This window comes from Oryctolagus cuniculus, chromosome 3, assembly GCF_051225735.1.
Source record: "Oryctolagus cuniculus isolate XC-2025 breed Fujian yellow rabbit chromosome 3, ASM5122573v1, whole genome shotgun sequence".
NCBI classification, from domain to species: Eukaryota; Metazoa; Chordata; class Mammalia; order Lagomorpha; family Leporidae; genus Oryctolagus; species Oryctolagus cuniculus.
The window spans coordinates 175,848,526-175,873,457 of NC_142869.1; the positions used below are offsets into that span (position 1 = coordinate 175,848,526).

Sequence of the window (24,932 nt, forward strand, 5' to 3'; positions counted from 1 at the left end):
GGTGATTGGAGATGCATAGTACAGAGAGTTCAGAATAGGCAGACTCAAGATGTAGGGCAAGAATTTAATTTGAAACATCCTGTTTTACCCCAAAGGAAGAAATGACAAAGATCACTAAGGTCAAGTTTGAAAGAATTAAAAGTCAACTGGAATGCACTCCCACTGACCAAATTTGGGATAATATGATCATTGATAAAGTGAAAATTGCAATGAATTGAACTATATAATAATAAGCAAACAAACAAGCATCAAGTTCCATTGGTCAACCATGGAGAATGCTGTAAAACATACCTACTGTAAACACAGGAAAATAATCAAAGACTTATATTTCCTATAAAAACCCAGAGTCAACAACTAGTTGAAAGGGAAAGATTTTTATTTTTCTTTTTTTTAAGATTTACTTATTTTATTTGAAAGGCAGAGTGACACAGAGAGAAGGAGAGATAGAGAAAGATCTTCACCTGCCAAATGGCTGGAGCTGGCAATTCAAAGACAAGAGCTAAGAGTTTCTGCTAGGTCTCCCATGTGGGTGCAGGGGCCTAAGTACTTGGGCCATCCTCTGCTGCCCTCCCAGGTGCATCAAGAGGGAGCTGGATCAGAAACACAGCAGCTGGGACTCAAACTCGTGCCCACATGGGAAGCCTGCATCACAGGCGGCAGCCCTAACTGCTATGCCACAATGCTGGCCCCAGGTTTTTTCTTTAAAGTAGTAGCTAAAGTAATGAAAGAACAAATGATTATAAGATAAGAATATCAAGATTTTTGCAACCACTAATGATTACATTTATGGTTATCAATGGCTCCTTTCATCATAAAAAAACAACTCAGCACTATGAGTCTCTTGATATAAGGACAACCCACAAACTATGAAATATTATCAAACAAATTCAATACAAATCTAACCAACATTCTAAACCACATAACTGGGGAGAAATTAGTGAAGAAAATGGGAAGGAACACAACATTCCGAAAACCTGGTTTCTTCCACAAATAAATTGTTAAGTGAGTGAAGAGAGTAACACTTTGAATTTTAAAAGAAATTTATCAACAAAACCAAGTGTCGAGATGAGTGGACATCGTACTGTGCAAACCGTGCTCTTTGCTAGAAAAGATGAGGCAAAGACCAACAAGAGGGAAAGAGCAAGACTTGGCAAGGATGAGTAAACTCTGGCCTCCTCTTCATAATATAGTCCACAGATTAACAATTCTTTTGTTTGTTTCAAGTGGGTATGGGAAAATCATACAATTTTCACATGTGTTTCATGGCACATGAAAATCATGAAATTCACATGTCAATGTCCATAAGCAAAGTCCTGCTGGAATTTGGCTATGCTAATTTGTCATTATCTCTTGCCACCACTGCCCTGCAAAGGCAGGGTAGAGTAGTTGTGGTACACAACATGTAGCAGAAACAGCCCAAAATGTTTACTATCTGGCCCTTTACCAGGAAAGACTTCTGGTCTCTCAACAAAAGTGATGAGAAAAGGCAGAAAGAAGACAGAAAAAATGCCATGTTCTACGGGAACTTCTAAGCTTCTTAGAATGAAACTGAGATGACAGTTTGTTCCAAAGGCATAATCAAGCTATAAGACAGATCAGCAGAGGATGACAGAGAAGGATTTAACATGTCCATGTCCACAGTCTGTTCTAATTTCCTGCATGAGCAAAGGATGGAAATCTAAGTGTAAAAGGATTGGACAAACATTTGCAGTTTCTCACGCAGGTATACTTAAATTCTCAAATCTCGTTATTTTATCCATTATTGAGTATAAAGTTGTTTTTAAATGTAAAAGACTTAAAAACACTATCAAGGTATTATCCAATATAATTGCATCCGAGTTAAGCCTATATAAATACTGGGTTACACAGTATCATCTAAAAATCAGGCCCACACAGAACTTGTGAATGTGACCTCATTTAGAAATAAAGCCTGTGATGATGTAGTCAGGAAGAGGTCATAGGTCACAGCCCTTATCCAATAATGGGTGATCTTAGAAGAAAAGGGGAATTGGGAGACAGACACACAGAGTGCCAAGTGATAAGACAGAGACTGGAGTGATGAAGCCGGAAACTGAGGACTGGCAAGAATTGCAACCACTGGAAGCTGGAAGAAGAAAAAATTCTGCCCCAGGGCCTTCAGAGAGAGAGAGAGCAAGTCCTTGTGAATGCCTTGATTTCAGACTTCTGGACTCCCAAACTATGAGACAATAAATAATTTGTTTAAGTCACCACTGGTATTTTCTTATATCTACCAAGCAATTTTTTTTTTTGACAGGCAGAGTGGACAGTGAGAGAGAGAGAGAGAGAGAGAGAGAGAGAGAAAGGTCTTCCTTTTGCCGTTGGTTCACCCTCCAATGGCCGCTGCGGCCGGCACGCTGCAGCCGGCGCATTGCGCTGATCCAAAGGCAGGAGCCAGGTGCTTATCCTGGTCTCCCATGGGGTGCAGGGCCCAAGCACTTGGGCCACCCTCCACTGCCTTCCCGGGTCACAGCAGAGAGCTGGCCTGGAAGAGGGGCAACTGGGACAGAATCCGGCGCCCCGACCGGGACTAGAACCCGGTGTGCCGGCGCTGTAAGGCGGAGGATTAGCCTAGTGAGCTGCGGCGCTGGCGTCAAGCAATTTTATGAACCATGGGAGCACCCCAAGTTTATATTCCAGACAAAATTTGGAAGCATTGAAGGAATTTACATTGGCTTAAACTTGTCTACAGGGTCAGTTAACTTTGTCTCACTTGGTGGTAAACAGAAAATGAGATAGTAAATACCTTGAAGAAGCTCACAAGGCAGAGTTTGTACATTGATAATCACAATATGAGATACTGGGGAAACCTGTGAATGGGGATGATCAATAGAAAGGTTGTGACTAATATGTAATGCCCAACTTAGGGGCTAAGTAATTATGGAACAGAAATCATCCCATGGGGTTGACAGGCCTTTTACCTTTTATTCCTTTGCTAATACTCTTAACAATCCTTAGAATGCCTTTTTCCCATTCTACCCTGTGAGTGATCCCTATGTTGCCTCTCACCTGAACACCATCATTTGGAGGCCCCAGCAATTCTGGCATTTGGCCCATCTATTGCAGCCAGCAATTGTGTGCAGAGCTTAGTTTCTGATCAGCCTTTCTCCATGGAAAGTATGTGGTATCAGCCGATTGCACAGCAGCCAAGTGTTCAGCAAGGGGTGTACAGCAGAAGAAATGTTTCTCTCTTGACTTCGCCAGGACAAACATTTCTGAATCACCAATGGAAGTCATATCTGAAATTTATGCCTTTGCTTACAACAGGCTCAGCTGCTTAGGAATACAGGTTAACGTGATGAAGGTGCTGAAAATTATAAATATGCATAAGTATGTGAAAAAGCACATCTTTGACTTGAGCCTGAGATACTTCCTATTTATCTCAAAATGGTAGGTACCATGATAAGCTCACTCATCCATTTAGTAAGTGTGTCTTGGTTACTATCAGCCCTAAGCAATAGGCTTGTTAAGGATGAATAAAATAGCCATGGTCTTGACCTTCAGGGGAATATAATAGAGATGAAGTAGAAAAAATACATAAGAATTTAATAAGATGGTTGACTTGCAAGAAACGAATAGACTACAGTGGGAAACAGTAACAGGAAGTAAACCCCTTAGGGTGAACATGGGCAGTCACAGAGCCACAGATACTGAAATTGGTCCTAAGAGCTGAAAAAGCAAGTGACAGAGGATGGAGGAGAGTGGGTGAGACAAGGTAATGTTTCAGGCAGAGGGCAAAGGTGGTACAAAGATGAGAAAGAACTTGGTGGATTCCAGAAAAACAGGGCTCAGGTTGAGGTTCAGAGGAAACCATTCCACACAGTTGAAACCCTGAAAATGAGTATGGATATACAATGCAAAGTATGATCAGAAACGCTTAACAGTTGGAAAAACTTTAATGTTTATAAAATATCACTTTGGCTGTTGTATGGAGAATAGATTGGCTGGGATAAGGGTTCAAAAAACAAACTTGGAATAGAGGCAATTTAGGGTGATGGCAGTAGAAATAAAGATTATAAGTTTGAAGTATTTTGATGGGTAAAAATTAAATTATCAATATGTTGGATACTCAGGGTAGTGGGGCAAGTGAGCAAGACAGAGAGTGGTGTTGGACAATTATTCTTAGGTGTTTAAATTTTAACTGAAAAGTGATCCCTGTTAGGAATTTGGAAAACATTATGTTGAGTGAAATAAGCCAATCCCAAAGGGACAAATACCACTTGTTCTCCTTGATAGGCGACAACTAAGCACCAAAAAGGAAACCTGTTAAAGTGAAATGAACACTATGAGAAACGGTGACTTGATCAGCCCTCACCCTGACTGTTGATGAGCAGCTTAATATGTTATCCCTCTTAGTATCTTTTTTGTTTGTTCTTTTTAATACTTTTGTTTGAATACTGTAACCAATACACAATTCTTCTTAAGTGCTGAAACTTAACTGAAAAGTGATCACTGTTAAATATAAGAGTGGGAATAAGAGAGGGAAGAGATATGCAATTCGGGACATGCTCAAGCTGACTTACCTCTAATGGTAGACTTAGAAACATACCAGGGGATTCGAATTCAATCCCATTGAGGTGGCATGTACCAATGCCATCTCACTAGTCCCAGTGATCAATTTCTGTTCACAATTGATCGTAATGATAGGACTAAGAACCAAAGGGATCACAGAAACAAGAATAGTGTCTGCAAATACTAGCTGATAGAATCAAAAAGGGAGAGAATGATCCAACATGGGAAGTGAGATACACAGCAGACTCATAGAATGGCAGATGTCCTAAACAGCACTCTGGCCTCAGAATCAGCCCTTAAGGCATGCGGATCCAGCTGAAAAGCCCATGAGAGTATTTCAGGCATGGAAAGCCAAGACACTCTGGGGAAAAAAAAAAAAAACCTAAATGAAAGATCTCCACGAGTGAGATCCCAGTGGAAAGAATGGGTCATCAAAGAAGGAGGTACCTTTCTCTGAAGGGAGGAGAGAACTTCCACTTTGACCATGGCCTTGTCTAAATATCATCAGAGTCAGTGAACTCAGGGGGCTTCCATAGCCTTGGCAGCTCATGACAAGAGCCTAGGGTGATTACTGAGGCCATAAACAAGAGTGTCAATTTGTTAAGTTAACAACAGGAGTCCCTGTGCACTTACTCCTCATGTAGGATCTTTGTCCTTAGTGTGCTGTACATTGAGATTTAATGCTATAACTAGTACTCAAACAGTATTTTTCACTTTATGTTTCTGTGTGGGAGCAAACTGTTGAAATCTTTACTTAATGTATGCTAAACTGATCTTCTGTATATAAAGAGAATCGAAAATGAATCTTGATGTGAATGGAAGGGGAGAGGGAGTGGATAAGGGGAGGGTTGCGGGTGGGAGGGACGTTATGGGGGGGAAGCCATTGTAATCCATATTCTGTACTTTGGAAATTTATATTCATTAAATAAAAGTTAAAAAAAAAAGAAAAAAAAAGAGAGTGGTGTTGGATAACTGCTAGCTTTATGGTTTGAACAAATGAATAAATGGAAATGGTGCAAGGATCAAAAGTTGTTGAAAAGGCCAGGACTGAGCCAGCTCAGAGCTAAAAGTGGGAATGATAATCAGATTTCTGTGTGGTTGGCAGGGACCCAGTCACTTCTGCCTCCCAGAGTCTGCATTAGCAGGAAACTGGAATCAGGATTAGCGTTGGGAGCCCAGAGCCAGGAATTGAATCCAGGTAGTCCAATGTGTGACATGGGAATCTTAATTCTAGGCTACCTGCCTGTTCCCAAAGCTCCCTCTGTAACAGCCAGAGATGTTAATTCTAAATCAACAATTAGATGTAAACATCTGAGACACAAGAGAGAGAACTGGAGGAATGCTGGTGTTGCAGCGTAGAGATTGTACTTAGTGTCACGGAAATGAATGAACCCACAGAAGGAAAAGTTAAAAAAGAAACAAAGCAGAAAGACTAGGGTGAGGTCTGAGGAACTGCAACTTTCTGAAGTCACAAAGTGCATCTCCGGTTGAGGAAACTGTTTAGGAGTCTGAGAGTTAGAGATGAGTTATCCCTAGTAGCCTCATTATCTTTCCATCTTCAGCAACAAGAATGTCTGAGCAGGATCTCAGGGCAGGTAACGAGGTAGGCAGGTACAAGCCCTGCAGGAATTGTTTAGGCAGTGTTATGTGCTGGAAAGATCAAGTGCTGGGGGAAATTGGAAAAGCATTTTGAGAAATGAGATAAGGCTATGAATGATTATGAAAAGCAAGATGAAGAATAATCTTCAAGAGCTCATTTGCTTCCATCGAACAGATCATTTCAAATGAGACAATGTGCAACATTAGGGAACATTTCAAGCCACCTATCATTTTAAAATGCCCCTATAAAAATCTTGAAACTTTTTCAATTCATAAGTATGAGTCACATATTGGATGGAGTAACATTTATATCCAGATCTGCATAATATTTCTGAAATGATACTTCCTTGGAGACTGTAAAAATAAGGCGTAGCAAAGCAATTGCATGCATAAATTGGTGAGTCATTTTATTGCTAAGGTTAAGAGATGGTAAATATATATCAGAGTTACTAAATCTAGACATGAAGTAGGCAGGCACACAGGTTAAAATTGATTAGGTTTGTGAGCTGGAAGACCATGCCTTCGCCATGCCACTGTATGACCTCATGCCCTACCTGGCCACACCTAGGTGCCCACCAGCCAATCAGGTTAATTAACCACTCCCCTTTGAGAGTGGATTAAAAGCCTGGAACAGGGTGTGTCCAGCCCTTCCTCCATTTCTCTTGCCAGGAGGGGGCTGGCTGTAGCCCTGTGCCTCCAGGGCATGTGGCCTTTGGGCCACCTGCCTTATGCTAGATACTCTTCCATGTGGCTGGTTCGTGGTACTCAGTATGAACCCAGATCTACCTCTCTCCTACAGATAAAGTTCTCACTCTCCGATGCATCTTTCGCACTAAATAAAAGCTTAAAATGTACCATGCTGCCTTGTTTACTTATGCCAGTATTTAGAATTATTCTCTAAATATTAGGCAAGAATCCACTTGGGCGTATTAATATTGGGGATTCACTAATAAGCATATGGTGATATCGTATGGCACCCCAAATTCCAGTAACATCTGTGGCACCCCAGATGGGACTTACGGGGAACTTCAAGGAGCCACATTCCGATATATTTTTAAGGGGTCAAATTCTGATATCAATTAATCACATTTATTTTTATCATGTTACCTTTTCAGCACTTTTTTTTTTTTTGACAGGCAGAGTGGATAGTGAGAGAGAGAGAGAGAGAGAGAGAGAGAGAGAAAGGTCTTCCTTTGCCGTTGGTTCACCCTCCAATGGCCGCTGCGGTTGGCGTGCTGCGACCAGCGCACCGCGCTGATCCGATGGCAGGAGCCAGGCGCTTCTCCTGGTCTCCCATGGGGTGCAGGGCCCAAGCACTTGGGCCATCCTCCACTGCACTCCCTGGCCACAGCAGAGAGCTGGCCCGGAAGAGGGGCAACCGGGACAGAATCTGGTGCCTCGACTGGGACTAGAACCGGTGTGCCGGTACCGCAAGGCGGAGGATTAGCCTAGTGAGCTGTGGCACCGGCCTGAGTGTAACCTACTTTTGAAGCAATAGCTGAGTCTCAGCCAATCACAAATGGCTAACTAATTCACAAATGGCTATTCAAACCATGGTGAGATTATACAGACGGGAGCTGTAACTAACCAGTCAGGCTGTCTCTCTAGCCCTCTCTTTTCTGCAGATCTCTTCCTGTTCCCTGGCTATAAATACAACCTGCCCACATGGTAGAGCAGGATGTTCTGAGCCATTTCTGGTTTGTACTCCTGCGTGATTCAGGAACTGCAATAAAGGCAATTAAGATCTACAAGGTTAGATATATTGTAATTTCATCATCCATGGAAAAAGATTTGTATTTGTTGAATGTCAGAATTATAGAGATGGAGAGAGAGAGGGAGAAAGAGGGAGAATCTTTCAACCATAGGTTCACTTCATGGCCACACCAGCTAGGGCTGAGCCAGGAGGAAGCCAGAAGCCAGGAGCTTCATCCAAGTTTCCCATTAGGGTGACAGGGGCCCAAACACTTGGGCTATCTTCTGCTGCTTTTCTCAGGCCATTAACAGGGAGCTGCATCAGAAGTGGAACACCAATGCCCACATGGAATGTCATCATCACAGGTGGCAGTTTTACCAACTATGCCACACTGCTGGCCCCTTTAATTTCATCATTTAACTCTAGGAATTCAAGTCCCTTATTCAAGGCTGTCCTTTGTTGGTTAAAACATTTCTCACTGCAGTATAATGAGATAAAAGAGATGTATGAGATGAGAGCTGGAGGGCGGGTGGGAACCTTTCCTGCCACCAGGCCCTCTGTGTGCTTCTGAAGCCACAGTCCAAGCTGAAGATCGGCTCTCATGTCTTGGCACTGCTCGGGTGTCAGGAGTGAGAAAGGAGGTGGTAAAACGTGCACTTTTATATGTTTAAGTTAAAAAATCCTCTGTGTCTGTCTAAATGATGACAACAATCCCTGCCTACCTCGTGAAGTTGTTGTTGAGGAATAAATGGGTTAAGATGTGAAAAGCACTTAGGACAGAGCCTGTGTTATGCCAAGCACCCCCTAGAGTCAACAATTTTGCAATTATGCCTTCTTCTTCCCTTGGAAATCCTTACAATTCCTAAGAGGCAGAGGGTTATTAAAGCTACACACGTATGAAGTAGGATGAAGCAAATGTGACAAATTTCCCTTCTTCAAATGCCTTCTCTCATTGTAGTGGGATAAACACTCACTTAATAGCTAACACTGGTATTCTTCACGAACCCAAGCACTCTACTCACTAGTTTTTCATTTCATCCTAACACAACTTTATAAAACAGCAGCTTTGGAAATCCGTATGGCACAATTAAGAACATGGAGCTTTTGAAAGACTAAATAACTCACTCAAGGTCAAACAGCTGGGAAGCTATGAAAGGAGTATGGAACCCAAGTCTGACCACTGAGCCTGTAGAATACTAAATGGCTGAAATTAATTATAAGGCATATATGTTACTTACCATGAAATTTACTTTCCAGGTCTCCCAGAGGAAGGACAATCAATCTCTTTACCAAGTTCTTTGGCTTCTGTGGGCTTTAATTTCCCAAACTGTAAATGAGTTATATTCATATGTACTGGGTGATCTATAAGGTTCCTTCCATCTGTCAAACTTTGCAGTTCTGTTACCTAGCCATGGAGGTAATAAGCACGTGGAGAAATGAAAGAGAAGGCTCCTAGAAACTACACCATTATTGTTTTACTCTTTGCTTAAAATTATAATGTCTGTTCCTTTTTTGCATTTCTTGTAAATGAAAGTCATTCTACAACTTTGCCCAAGGGCAATGTTTATTTTGTTAAACCATAGAAAAAGAAACATTTAGGTAATAATACTCTGCATGATGTAATTTTAATAGAAATAATGTTTTTAGCACTGTTTAATCCTTTTTTTCCCCTAGATCTGCCTTGAATCCTGCAGCTATGTAGTATGTGAGCTGCGGAGATGAGTCTCACCTTTATAGCAGCAGGATTGCGACCATGTGGAAGACTTTCTATCTAACGGTAGATAATTTTAGCTTGAAGAAATCCTTGATCAAAGATTAGACTCTTCTTTTGTCCTTAGGGCCAAGACCTGAAGAAGTCATGAAGGGCTTAATGGGAATTTCATAGGGGGCTGTGAGAAATTTATCCCCTGAGCCTCATTATGCATTTTTTGGTTCCCACAAAAAATACACATTGTGGTTGAAGGAAATTTTCTGCAGCTACCATTTCCTTACATTCAAAATGGTGAGATGTAGGGGAGACAATTAGATAAGATTGAGAAAAAGTTGGTAAACTTGTTAACACCACTAAAGTGATAGGATATTTTATAAAACCCAGGTAATTTGAAACATAGGAAATGAAAAAAAAGAAAATTATGTACATTCTCATCATTTATAAAGAAAACTAATCAATATTACTGATATATTAATTTTTGGTGCCTTTTACAATGCATATTTTAACTTATACATACCTATACATGTGAGGAATTTTCAAAAAAGTTGGAAAAATGGGATGAAAAGATACATTTATTTTGGTGGAAAATTTTTTTGAAATCCACGGACAGTTTTTTCAAAATATGTAATTTCCATGAGCATTTTGAAGATCCATATACTGTCATAACATTACTGAGTATGCCATTTTATAACTGGCTTTTTTCTTGGTGAAACTGAATTGCTCATTTTTAAGCTATTGTTATCCTTAGAATAATGGCATTGAGTATAGAAATAGTATACAAAAATACTCTTTTTGTTCATTTTATTCAATCATATACCCATTCTTTCACCTCTGTCCATTCACATACGTACTGAATGTTTACTAAGTAGGTGCTTTGCTGGGCACTACAGATACAAGATTAAATGAGTCCCTACTCCAGGGCATTCAGCTCAAGGCATAAGTACTTATGTTAGCAGTGTGAAAAAAATATTCTGGTGTTGGAGACATAGAGTGCATAGCTAACTTAAACAATGGTGAGAGTGGCGGCCTAGTAATGTTTTCCATAGAAGATACTGGGCTGTGTTTTTAGGAAGAGTATGTTATTCAGTCACTTAAAGAGACTGCAGTAGGGAGGAGATGGGATTTCAGGCAAAGGCAACTTGCAAAGGCTCTGGCCTACGAGTAGCTTATTACGACTGAAGTTGACAAAGTGGAGTTTACCTAGTGAGAGACAAGACTGGGATGAAGAAAGGTGAAGCTCTTGGAGCACACGATATGCTCACGGGTATTATCCCGACACTAACCGTGGACCCAATGGATGTTTCAAGCAGAATAAAACATGATCCAACTTTCATTTCTGCATGCTTATTCTATATAGCTGTAGGAAAAACTGATCATAAAAATTTAAACCAAAATCAGGATACCAATAAACATAAATGAAAAGAGAAAGGTTTTTATTAAATAATTGCATGAAAACAGGTGGCATGATTAAATTCAAAGGTACTGTTATGCACTGAGTTGTGTCCCTTCAAAATTCAGATGCTGAAACCTTAACCCTGGTACCCCTGAATATCACTGTAGTTGCAGATAGGGCATTTAAATAGGTGATTACACTAAAAGGAGGCTCTTGGAATGGACCGTACGCCATTCTGACTGGTGTCTCTATAAGAAGTGGACATCAGGACACACAGAAAAATATCAGGAGCATGTGTACAAAGGAAAGATCATCGGAATATATATGGAGAAAGTGATTATCAGCAGCTGAGGGTGCTCTGATAAGAAAACGAACCTACTCAAACCTTGATCTTGGACTTCTAGCCAGCAGAAGGTAAGAAAACAGATTTCTGTTGTTTAAGGACCCAGTTGCTAGTATTTTGGTATGGCAGCCAAAACAAACTAGAATAGATAAGGAAATAAAAATAAAAATACAATTGATGAAATAGATGCTTCAGGTAAAAGATAAAAAATGAGGCAAAAATTTGATGGGTTTTGATTTGAGTCATGGGTTAATAGAATTGCCTTTTACAAAGTTAAATAAAAAATTTAAAGATAATCCAAAAGACTAATTATGAGACAGAAGAAAATAATTATAGTATAGACTATAGTATAGGCATACACAATATAGATAAATCTTAGCTTTATAATACTGTTTTACATATATCAGGGTACAGTTTTTTTTTTTTTTTTTTTTTTGACAGGCAGAGTGGACAGTGAGATAGAGACAGAGAGAAAGGTCTTCCTTTGCCTTTGGTTCACCCTCCAATGGCCTCTGTGGCCGGCGCGCTGCAGCCAGCGCACCGCGCTGATCCAAAGCCAAGAGCCAGGCGCTTCTCCTGGTCTCCCATGGGGTGCAGGGCCCAAGCACTTGGGCCATCCTCCACTGCACTCCCTGGCCACAGCAGGGAGCTGGCCTGAAAGAGGGGCAACCGGGACAGAATCCAGCGCCACGACCAGGACTAGAACCCGGTGTGCCGGCGCTGTAAGGCGGAGGATTAGCCTATTGAGCTGCAGCGCCGGCCACAGGGTACAGTTTTTATAAACTTAAATTACTATAGAGAGGAGTTGACACTGTGGCATAGTGGGTAGAACCACTGCCTGCGATGCTGGCATCCTATATAGGCACTGGTTCAAGTCTCAGCTACTCAGCTTCCAATCCAGCTCCCTGCTAGTATGCCTGGGAAAGCAGCAGAGGATGGCCCAAGTCCTTGGGTCCCTGCACCCACGTGGGAGACACACACGGAAGATGCTCCTGGCTCCTGGCTTTGGTCTGGCCCAGCTCCAGTGGTCACTGCAGCCATTTGGGAAGTGAACCAGCAGATGGAAGACTGCTCTTTCTGTTTCCCCCACTCTCTATAACTCTTTCAAATAAAATAAATCTTTAAAAATATTATTAAAGATATACACTTTTTAATGAATACATTTTCATGTCATAAAACTATAAAAAGTACACCAAGAAAACAGTATTCAAGTTGCTGGTCACTCATGGGTTGGAAAGATAATTTGTTTAGTATATTACTGCCACAGTTCCAGCTCTTTTGTGGGATGATTGGTTCATCAACCTTTACTACTATTTTACTGTTACATAAGAGTTGGTTAATTATTGTGAATGTTAGGACACACAGCAAGAATTATGGTTTGTCTATCTGTTTGTGTGAAGTCAAGTTAAGGGGAAAAAATTCCACCAAGCATGGATTCTTGTATTCTACTAACCAGGTGTTTTGGAAATTGGCTTTAGTTCAATATGGCTTTGTTTTTAAATAAAATAAGGACTTAGTGCTTAATCATGTCTATGAAAATGTTCAATTCTAAATGGCTATGGGTCTATAAAACAAGGTAGAAGTAAACGTTTTTCTTTAATTCACACTTCAAGGAAATGTGAAACAAATTAGTGCATCATTTTAAATATAGCATTAGGGGCAGGCATTTGGGACGGCAGTAAAAATGCTACTCTGGATACTTATGTCCCACATCAGAGTGCCTGTTTAGAGTTTCTGGATTCCAGGTCCTGGTGCATCCGATTCCAGCTTCCTGATAATATACACCCTGGGAGGCAGCAGGTAATCTCTTTAGTCCTCGGGTCTCTGCCACCTACATGAGACACTGGATTGAGTTCCTGGCTTCATCCCAGCTCAGCCCTGGTTATTATGGGTATTTGGCAAGTGAATCAGTAGATGGAAGCTCTCTGTGTGTTTGTCTCTCTCTCTCTCTCTCTGGCTTTATGCCTTTCAAAAAAATAAATAAAACAAAATATTGTATTTTGGTGGTCATTCACTTTGGGCTTCAGAAACCAATTGCTGTCCCCGTGATACAACCAACTTACCCCCTTGGAAAGCAGAGCGGTACTAATGATTTAATTGCATGTTGCTGCATCCTTTTTGTTACCCTATAATTAAAGAAGCTTTAAAATAAGACAACATGAGAGTAATAAATGCCTCAAAATGAATAAGTGATGAAGCCTCTGTCTATAGACCAGCTGCTTGCCAGCACTTGGTGTGAGGTTAGGTGAATTATTGATGCCATACCATAGCTCCCTTAAATGTCAGTTGTCTGAAGAGGCTCAGTATGTCTCTGCTGTGGAACCAGACCCGCCCAGCTGTCCATCCATTATAGTCTAGTGCTTTGATGCAAAGGGGAAAATGTGATGGCACATCCAATTAGCTTGGCTTTAATTATTGCATGGATACAGAAAAGAAAGCAAATTACAGGCTGATTTTCTTCGATAGTCAAGGATTAAGACCTTGGGCAACATTTAACCATTTGCATTAAAATATTCAAATTTGGGGGTTACTGCAGCTTGAAGGGATGAGGAATGGGTGCTTATAATTGGTAGGTTGCAGTACATCTGTCCACATCTAAGCCTCTCACTGGATAAACATTCCCTCATAAAGTGGTGAATCTACTTTGAGACGTTCATTCTAGGCTATCCCAGTGATGTGATTATACCTGATGTATAGCTTATTGTCACTTCCTGGCATGAGAATACTGACCCAAATTTTGTCAAGTTGATGGTGTTCCCTCAAAATTTGGAAATGGATTTTGGAAGCACTGCTGCTCTGCTAAGTGCTTATATTTTCTTTTTAAATAGAGCTATTCATTTTCTTTCTTTTTTTTAAACTTATCTTTATTTTGTTTGAAAGGCAGACATACAGGCAAACATACAGAGAAAGAGGGAGAGAGGGAGGGAGGTGGAGAGAGGGAAGGGGGGGAGAGAGAGAGAGATAGTGGTGGGCAGATGAGAGAGATAAAGAGATCTTTCATCTGTTGGTTAATTCCTCAAATGCCCACATAAACAGAGATGGACCAAGCTGAAGCCAGTAGCTCAGAACTCAGTCCAGATCTGCCCTGTGGGAGGTGGGGACCCAAACACTTGAACCATTATCTGCTGCTTCACAGGGTGTACATTAGCAGGAAGCTGGATAAGGAATGAAGACAGGACTGATATCAGACACTCCGGTATGGAATGTGGATGTCCCAAGTGGTGACTTTATTGTTGTGCCCAACACCCATTATGAGTACTGAGCTTTCTAAATCTGAAATCTGAGTCTGTTCCAGTTTTTGTCCCCTGCAAATACCCTGGAGTTCTTACAAAACAATCTACTTTTTCCTTTAGACAATTTGATTCATTTCTTAATGCTAAGGATGGTCTAACTCTATCTAATTCTTCTCTTCATATTCAATCGTTCAAATAAAGAATGGTCTAACTATAATTCTTCTCTTCATATTTAATCGTTCAAATAAAGAAAAATCTGAGAATGTACAAGTAATTCTACCATTTATAAAATATCTCACTATTTTCTGTCTCAGACTTAACTATAACATATTTTCCTTTGGCATTATGAAACATTTATATGATCTTAAATTTCACCTTGTTCAGTTGTCTCAATTTATAAATCAGAAAACAGGGGCCTAGTGAGTAAAGCTGTTACCTGTGTCACCAATATCCCATATGGACACCAGTTTGGGTCTTGGTTGCTCCACTTCTGATGCAGCTTCCAGATAATGCACGTGGGAAAAGCAGAAGATGGCTTAAGTGCTTGGGTGCCTGCACCGATGTGGGAGACCCAGAAGCAGCTCCTAGTTCCTGGGCTCATAGTGGCCCAGCTCTGGCCATTGCAGCCATTTGCAGTGTGAACCAGTGGATGGAAGATTCTCATTTTCTCTCTCTCTCTCTCTAAACCTATGTTTCAAAGAAATAAAAAAAAGGGGAGGGTTGCGGGTGGGAGGGACGTTATGGGGGGGAAGCCATTGTAATCCATAAGCTGTACTTTGGAAATTTATATTCATTAAATAAAAGTTTAAAAATAATAATAATAATCTTTTTAAAAAGAAATAAAACAAAGGCCCAGGAGGAAAATCTAATGTGTCCATAGATTTGCAGTTGCTCAGAAAGCAAAAAAAAAAAAAAGGAGTTTAAGACTTCCTGCTTGTAATGTAGTACACTTTAAAATAATGTTGATTTATCTTCAATCTATACTATAATAAGGAATAAACCCAGAAATAAGTGTTAAATATTTGAAAACAAATGCCCGGGTATTTACATATATCGAGTTGGCTGTCAGGAGGTTCCAAGTGAAATACTTCTGTGAGTCTTATTTGTCTATAAAAGGATGGCTTATCTGTAGGGGAGAGGTGGACAGTGAAGAATGGACTGGCAGGACTTGGCGAGGTATCTATAATCTTTGCTGTTGCTTTAAATAAATGATTCTTCAATAGGGCACTTCCAACTCTCTCCATGTGGCTTTCATTAGCAGTCTAACATTACCCTGATTTAGGTAATGTTTAGGGTGACACCAAGTCCAAACTACATCAAGTTAAAAATCAAAGCTGAGAAACTAAAGGTGGGCTGAAATGGAGGCCTAATATTTCAAGCAAAGAGGAAGCCTGGGGTTCTCCTATTTCCATCAATGAGTTGCCTGCGGTACCAGGTTTCTCACAGAGGAAGGCTTACCAACACTATGCTATGAAAATACAGGTGGAGAATTTATCTGGCATAAATGAGCTCTCAACTAGTTGCAATAGCGCTTCTGAGCTGAGAAGGTTTTCTGGCTGTCACACTCTTGGTGCTAATTCACAAGTGTTGGTTCTGCACGCCATCAGTGAAATGAAAAGCAATATTTAAGGAAAGGTAGCTTTGATGCAGGGACTCAGGATCCTCAGGTGGCTTCAAGGAGGGAGCTATGCTGTCTTTGAGCCCCGTGGTGCCCCTTCCTGCTTTCCCTGGGGTTCCTCTGTCCAAACCCCTTTGGTTTCATATACTGCCAGTACCTGTTCAGTCACCAAAGCAGCAGCATTTGAAAGCCCTTGCAGTTCATTGTCACTGATTTTCAAAGACAGAAGCTGGGAGGGTAATGGCTAGCACAAAAGCTTGAATTTCTATGGGCGTAATCTTACATTCCATGTTGCTGGGATGGGAACAGTGTATTTCTGTCACCTATTTCTTAGAAAAAAAAATATATATATATTTCTATCACCTATTTCTATTTCTTGTATAGAAAATGCTTTTGACCTTATGTCATTGTGTCCATCAAACCTGATAGTGAGACAGGAGGCTGAGGGCCAGGCAGAGCCTCAAAGACACTGATGTGCCCTAGGAGACCCAAGAGGCCCCAGCAGTGGTTCCTCGGAGTCTGAGAGAGGGTCCTGTCAGTCAACGTCTCTCCTGACTGCCTGCCTTGCCTCCGGAACGCCGCGAGACTTCAGGGGCAGAAGCCTTCCTGAGCCTCTGAGCTGGGGCTGCCCTCTAGAGGGCGCGTCTGCGAGGCTTCCCGCCAGAGGCCAGCTCGGCAGAGGCCAGGGAGCCTGAAGCTGTGGGCTCGCTGCAGCCTCTTCAGAGCCCGGTCATTGCTTCCCCAGATGCATCTGTTGCAGCAGAGAGCAAGGGGCACACAGCCCAGAATTTTTCATGTAAGTAGTGATACCCTTCGAGGAAATTCTATGTACAGATTTAAACACGATACGCCATTCCCCTAGCTCATGTGCACAGTTATATTTCTCCACCCTCTCCCTCACATGCAAACTGTGTAAGGAGATTGATCACACGATAATGGCGTAGTTTCTTCATCACACTTTGTGCTTGAAGGACTTTCATTTTTCCATTTGCTATTTAGGCAAAACTTGAAAATATCACTTCAATGTGCCCACTACATCTTCCACAATAGAGGATGACCCCCTACAACCCTCCCTCACAGGTGAGTTGACCTACCCCAAAAAGGTGTTGACTCCTATCCGAAGACATTTCTAAAATGGCCAATGTATGTATATACATTTAATATTAACATTAGAATATACATTACTATAGTTTATAATTTAGGAGGTCTGGGACTGTAATACAATACTATTTTATGTACTACTAATAAAGGAAAGAAAATCTCAGAAAAGCTCTTTTTAGTTTTATTCAATCATATCACCCTTGTGCATACTTGCAAAGGAAAGCATCAGTAAGATGAACTGGTTAAGGCATCCCCCAAATTTCTTCTCATTTATAGACCAAGGCTCCTCAAACACAAACTATTGGTATCTACACAGAATTATTATTATATTATTATTATATTATATATAATATTAATATATATTATTATATAATAATATATCATATATATTATATCATATATTATATATATAATAAATATAATATATTATTATTATTATTATTAAAGCACTGGTGAGAGATAAATTGTTAAAGACTGCTCCTCAACTAACTCTGGAACTTTCTCTTGAGCCACTGAGAAGTATACTCAAGTTTTGTCAATTGCCCATAGGCAAAGACAACTGTGTCACAACTGCTGCTTGGCCAATAGCGTTCGTAAGACACTATCAATAGTAAGATACACTGTGAGTTCAGAGACGTTAAAACTGTAAAAACAATGTGTGTCTGACAATGAATGAACTTTGTTTTTTTCTAAGACACTGACATAATTGTCCATGTTTTCTAATGTTGACTTACAAGGTATCGAAATTTAAAGAACACGCTGTGAACTCTTCCCTGAAGAGAGCCCCCAGACTGTAGATAAATGAGGAACAGAATACTTTCCACAGAGTTAAGCTTTAAAATTGACAAGAGGGGCAGAATAAAACAGGAAACTACCTTTTAAGAGGTAGATTGACTTGCAGGCCTGAAAGAATAAAGTTTAATCTGTTTGTTGTTTGACATCATTTATACACGAAGAAAGAAATGATCAGAATGGTAGGTTTTAAAGACTAATTTATCTGAAAGGCAAAGTTTAAGTGTGTGTGTGTGTGTGTGTGTGAGAGAGAGAGAGAGAGAGAGAGACAGAGACAGAGAGACAGAGAGGGACAGAGAATCTTCCACCTGCTGGTTCATTCCCCAAATAGCTGAAATGGCCAGTGCTAGGCCAGGCCCAAGTCAGGATCCTGAAATGCTGTCTACATATTCCATGTGGGTGGCAGGCTCCTAAGCACTTGGGCCATCTTCCACTGTTTTCCCAGCAACTTTAGCAGGGAGCTGGATGGGAAATGGTCCTATAAGATGCTGGCTTTGCAGGCAGTGGATTAACCTGCTATGCCACAACACCAATCCCAGAATGGTGACTTTTTAAAGAGTATATTTATTTATTTGAAAGGCATAAATACAGAGAAACAAAATGAGAGACAGATACACACAAAGAAAGAAATCTCCTATCTGCTGGTTCATTTTCCCAAATGCCCTCAACATCCAGGCCTGGGCCAGACCAAAGCCAAACTCCTGGAGCTCCTTCTGGGTCTCCCACATAAGTGGCAGGGATACAAAGTTATGAATCATCACCTGCTGTTTCCATGAGTGCATATCAGCAGGAAGCTGGTATTACAACTGGAGCCTAGACGTAGGATGTGGACATCTCAAGTGGTGCCTTAAGCATTATACAGAATGCCTTTCCCCAGAATAATTTGTTCAAGCTCTGAAGCTTGGGAAAAATAAACATTGTAGAAGCAGAAATCATTGATGCTGTAGTGAAATAGTGCAACAAATAGGTTGTGGCTGATATCATTGATTCATGTGATTTATGTAATACCTTTTGCAGTGATTCCAAGACCCCAAATTGATTTTATAATGTAGGACAGCAGTGGGGAAAGAATTTGATAGCTATGTGGATTCTGGGTAATTATTTCTCATAACTTAGTTGGCTTTTCTAGTATTATGCACCAATCTACTGAGTTTGTGTTATTAGGTCATTCTCAGGGTTTCACCACCTGTGAGCTTTCAACAGGTCTCTGGTCAAGAATTACATCACCAGTGTCATGACTAACACCTTGTGGGACTTCTTCAGCATTACTCAGGAACACAGAAAAGCATTTTTCTCCTTGCATGCCAAATCTTTGAAGTAAAAAAGAAAAAAATGCAATCATGTGTACATAGGTGATGGGGACTAGAGTTCGTACATTGTGGATGTGAAAATTGTCTTGCATGGAGATGTCAAAATTAATATTAGTTCTAGCTGTGGTCATTTTTGTATGTCTGATGGACTTAGGATAGGATAGGGTTAGCTCAGAAAGAATGGTATCATGTGGACTTATATGCTATGTAGGAAAACATGAAAAGAAGCTGACTCAACTAATTAAGGAAGCTAAAAATAATAATAAAAAAAAAAAGTATTGGGTAAAGCCTTCACCTGCTGTGCCGGCGTCCCATATGGGCGCTGGTTTGAGTCCCGGCTGCTCCACTTACGATCCCTGTTAATGCACCTGGGAAGGCAGCAGAAGATGGCCCAAGTCCTTGGGAACCTGCACCCACATGGGAGACCCAGATGAAGATCCTGGCTCCTGGCTTCAGCTGGCCTAACCCTGGCTGTTGTGGCCATTTGAAGAGTGAACCAGCAGATGGAAGACCCCACTCTCCCTTTCTACCTCTGCCTCACCCCCTCCGTACTGACTTTCAGATAAATATTTTTAAAAGAAAACATGCTAATGATTTTGTTTTCCTTCTATGATGAAAATTAGAACCTACAAACCACAATTGCCATGGAGATTTCCTTTACTCCTAAATCCAGGGTGGAAATTGCTTTATTATTTGAAATACTTCCAGAATGTTTTGTAGATAGTGGTTATTTAATGAAATGTGTTTCAGACTTTCCAAAACACCATAGTTTCCTATGTACATATTGATATATGGAAAATTTTTCACATATACCATTTCATTTAACCCTTTTGTGTTTAATTTAGAATGTCCGGAGACTGGGGCCTCCAACCTCTATTATAACTTTTTGCTGAATCTATAGGTAAGAAAATGGCATACTTGGTCAGATTTAGATTACTGAAGCAGAGAGCATATTTTAGTAAAGTGAACCCATATACAGTATGATCAATAACCAACTTAATGTAATCTCTCCATGTCACCTGCAATAAGAACATGCAATCTGCAAGTGCCAGTGTCCACCAGTCCCAGATGAAGAATTGAGGCTACAAAGCTAATTTACAGCACCACAACTCTCTTTACTAGAGTCAGCTGTCAATTACAGACATTCACTTGTGTGGAACTTAAGCCATTACAAAAACTCATATGAGCACCATCTCTCTTCATAAAAAATTTCAATGTCTCTAAGCTTTTAAAAAAGCTATATAATTATTTTTTCTTCTGAAATCTCTTCATTCTTTTTTACATCACAAGGGAAAGAATTGCATAGTGACATCCAATTTTGCAACACATGTTACTTGTATGACTAAGTAGTGGTGTTTTAGTATTGCCTTTTCTGTGATCCTTCAGGGATCCTTATTTAACGAGCTCCTACTGTGTACATAATACATACTTTCATAGCACATATACCACTAGAAACATTTTTTGCTGTTTTATTTCAGATAGAGAGGTTGAGCACGTGCTGTTACTCTCAAGTTGCTATAAAGTTAGAGCTAAAAACTATTCATCAGATTCGAACAGGAGAAGGGAAACTCACTGGGTGATGTGTCATAGTACTTTAGCCAGGAAAATTCTATGTACTTAAACTGAGCACTGGAACCCACTTTTAGGGACTTTTCTTTTGGTTGACCAAGAGCTCTTGGTTGGCCTTATTTCTAGGAGGGAAAACAATATAAAGCTCATTTTTGCCATGCCTATGTATTTATTCCAGTGATTACGTCACTGCCCAAAGTAATGTGGAATGCTTTGAAAGGAATTGCCTACACAGCACATATGTCAATGAGCATGAATCTTATTTCTATAAAGGTGGCTTTGAGTTTCGACAATAGCCAAAATTTACTCGGATCTAATTCTGGTGAATAAATGCATTGAACTAGGTTCAAATAAATAAATATTTTTAAGAAGACCACTGATATTCTCCTTCTTTTGAACTAGGTTAAAGATCTATTCAAAGTATGAATTGTGTATTACACATTTACACAGCATCTTAAAACTTTAGCCTGGCTATATGGAGTTCAGTGGTGTTAGAAGAAAGTGACAAGGAGGGTGGGCCTCAGAGTCATACATGCTTTGCTTCCACTCCTTATCCTAACAATTTTGGGTTATAGGCCAGTTATCTACCTACGACTAATCGCCCCACACTTAAAAGGGAATAATAATTCCACCTTCCTCACATGAAATTGTTAACATAAAACACAATGCCAGAATACCATGTTGGTCAAACTGTAGCAGTGTATTATTGTTAATGTTGTTATTATGCTCAAAGTGTGGATGGTAAGATATCAGATAAATAAACAGCTTAAGCAACCTAATCAAAATCATTTTGCAAGCTGGTTAAAATAGATCCAATATAAAGTGTTTTGAGGAAGTATTAAAAGTATTGTGGTTGTGGCATATTTATGAATATGCCCAACTCAATTTAAATGTATTCCAGCATTTTAATTAGGACTGTGAAACACAGGTCTCAATTTTTCATCTGTAAAATGGAGGTGACTTGGTTATTAAAATTCTTTTTAGCTCCAAATCCTGTGGGTACAATAACCATCACCTGGTCCATGGACCTGTGTGTTTCCTAAGGAGTAAGGCAATGCGGAGTCCAGAGAGGGTGGAACTTCATGCGGCACTCATGGGTCTGGGGTTCCTGTGAACATGTCTGGAGCGGCCTGTATTCTTTCTCTCAGGGAAAAGATCCAGGACATAGTCATTTTATGCTCACCATTAAGTAAGAGCTACAGTTGGCAGGCCATATGAAGGAGAATGAAGGAGTGATATGGGGATGACCGATGCTTAGACCAGCATTCATGGATTGCTAGCAAGTACCTGATTAGGGGCCAGTCGATAATAATGCACTAGCAAATTATAGCACGGATATTTTAAAAAGGAGTTCTCATGCTGAAACATTCCTTGAGCTCAGATAACATATTCCATTTTGAAAATGTGTGAGGTGGACTAGTTAAAAATCTTGGTTTAAGGCCATGCAAGTTAATAGCTTGACAAACAGATATTAGATTGTTTTCAAGGGTTTAGTTGTTAGAATTTCCCAAACTTTATGTATTACTGGTGCTTTGAGAAATATTATTTCATATTAAAATGCATTCTGTTGTATACTATGATGTTTAACAGCACATTGGAAAAGAATGTCAAGTATATTATTCACAAAATTTCATGGACATAATTGCTTAGGATGAGAACAAGTTCTAGAAAATTGAGTCAATACAAAGAAAACTATATTTACTAAATAATCAAATGGTGGCCTGGAGACTCAGCAGAACTCATGCAGATGGAATGCAAATCACTTAATGTTTGGAAATTTCTGACTTAAAATAATGAATTTTCTATCATAAATTTGTTAAAAATAGCACATTAATAACTGTAAATTTTTCTTACTTTAATGTCTCCAATAGCAACAACTGGGTCACTGGTAGAATGTTGTGTTAACTTATTTGAAATAATTATATCCATATTTACATCATTATAAACTCCATACAAGCAGATGTTACATCTAATGTGTGTCACTATGTGCCTAAGTCTGTCACACGATATGTACTCATAAACATTAGTTAAGAGAATAAACTACAATCTACATAAAACACATGGAAATTCTAACAGTTTACCAAGGATAACAGAAAATGATAAGCAGAGATGTTTTGTCAGTCTGTGAAATAATGACTCCCACTCTATCCCTCTGCTGTCTGACAGGAGCTTAGGTACGTTGTACGTGCTGTTACACTTCCTGCTAATCAAACTACGTAGTCCCTTAAATTAAGGAAAGAACACAATGACCAGAATTGGGACGAGATGCACAACCCCGTCAATTAAGGATCAACCGAAGTGCCTGCGGAGTGCGAGCAGTGACTGCGAGATAACACTGAAAGTGACTTACAAGAATTTTCAATTAATTTTTTCCTCTTATTTGTTAAGAGATATTCAGCGTCCCTAAACAGCATTAGTGAGAAACTAAGAAACTGAAGTTCATTTTTATGTAAAGGTTAAAATTTTTGTGAATTTTCTAAGCTTGCAAAAGCAAATGATGGAGCAACGTTCAGCATCTGGTTGAAAACCATAATTTTGTGATATACGGAATTTCAATATTGAAATGAGTGTTTCTTTTGTAATTTTGTTAAATGAAAGTTGAGATTGGCATGTTTATTTAACTTCTATAATTTTTTTAAGTCAGAAATAATTTATACACTAAATGCTTCCCTACTATGACTCAGAAAATTGGCATCATTTTTAAACCAAGAATTTTTTTTTTTTTTTTTTTTTTGACAGGCAGAGTTAGACAGTGAGAGAGAGACAGAGAGAAAGGTCTTCCTTCTGTTGGTTTACCCTGCAAATGGCTGCTACGGCCCGTGCGCTGCGGCCGCCGCGCCGATCCGAAGCCAGGAGCCAGGTGCTTCTCCTGGTCTCCCATGTGGGTGCAGGGCCCAAGCACTTGGGCCATCCTCCACTGCACTCCCGGGCCACAGCAGAGAGCTGGACTGGAAGAGGAGCAACCGGGACAGAACCGGCGCCCCAACAGGGACTAGAACCTGGGGTGCCGGCGCCGCAGGTGGAGAATTAGCCTAGTGAGCCGTGGTGCCGGCCTAAACTAAGAATTTATGATTCAGAAACAGCTTTAGGACACAGACCCTTTTAAAACATGATGATATAGGAACAATGAGAAACAGAGCCTTAGCGGGGCAATCTGCTTTTGACCATTGTTTTGTTCCTTTAGTACAGCACCATTACAAGGACAGCGGCCAACATGAGTAAGCATTATCTACAGAGTTAATAGCAAACTGCATGAGAACTCAAACTGCACCTTCATGACACTGTATTAGTGATTGGGGCTATGATTAGTCCATCCAAATGTTCCAGAAGGCTTCTGATCAAGACTTGAAATGGGAGAAGAAGAATATCAGTGGTCTTCTTAAAAAATATTTATTTATTTGAAAGGCAAAGACACAGGGTGGCGGGGGGTGGTTATCTTCCACCTACTGATTCACTCCCCAAATGGCTGCAACCAGCTGGGCTATGCTGAACCAGAAGCAGGGACTTCTTCCAGCTCTCCTACATGAGCGCAGGGTCCCAAGCACTTGGGCCATCTTCTGTTGCTTTCCCAGGCACATTAACAGGGAGCTGGATCAGAAGTGGAGCAGCCAGGACTTAAACCAGTGCCAATATAGGATGCCGGCACTGCAGGCAGAGACTTAGCCTTCTATGTCACAGTGCTGGCCCCAACATCAGTGGTGTTAAAAACAAATCCGCTTTCTCTCTGTCTCTCTCTCTCACTATCCACTCTGCCTGTCAAAAAAAAAAAAAAATCTGAAAATATAACTTCTTCCTAATCACCTCTTGGAAGAAGCTAAACTATTGCCTCCCTCTACTCTCCTGTATGATCCAAAATTTTCTAAACATCAGAATCAGTTACAAGAAAGTATTATCCTGCAGACAGGAAATGAAGCGGTAAGTCACAGAATCTAAAGCAGCTTCTGAATGAACGTGGTTCTTGCTTAACCCAAATTATACACAGACATACCCTGAAGTTTACATAATGGAGAAAATATCCAAGTGCTATGTAGGAAAGGAAA

The 24,932-nt window shown here is 40.3% G+C and overlaps 1 protein-coding gene and 1 pseudogene across 1 annotated transcript in view; both read right to left on the bottom strand.

The window, feature by feature from the left end:
• Positions 1-11,160, bottom strand: part of LOC138849138 (RNA-binding protein 7 pseudogene) — a 32,376-nt pseudogene extending 21,216 nt beyond the window's left edge.
• CNTNAP2 (contactin associated protein 2) overlaps positions 1-24,932 on the bottom strand; it is a 2,149,916-nt gene that overhangs the window by 584,676 nt on the left and 1,540,308 nt on the right. The gene's annotated exons all lie outside the window — the stretch shown is intronic.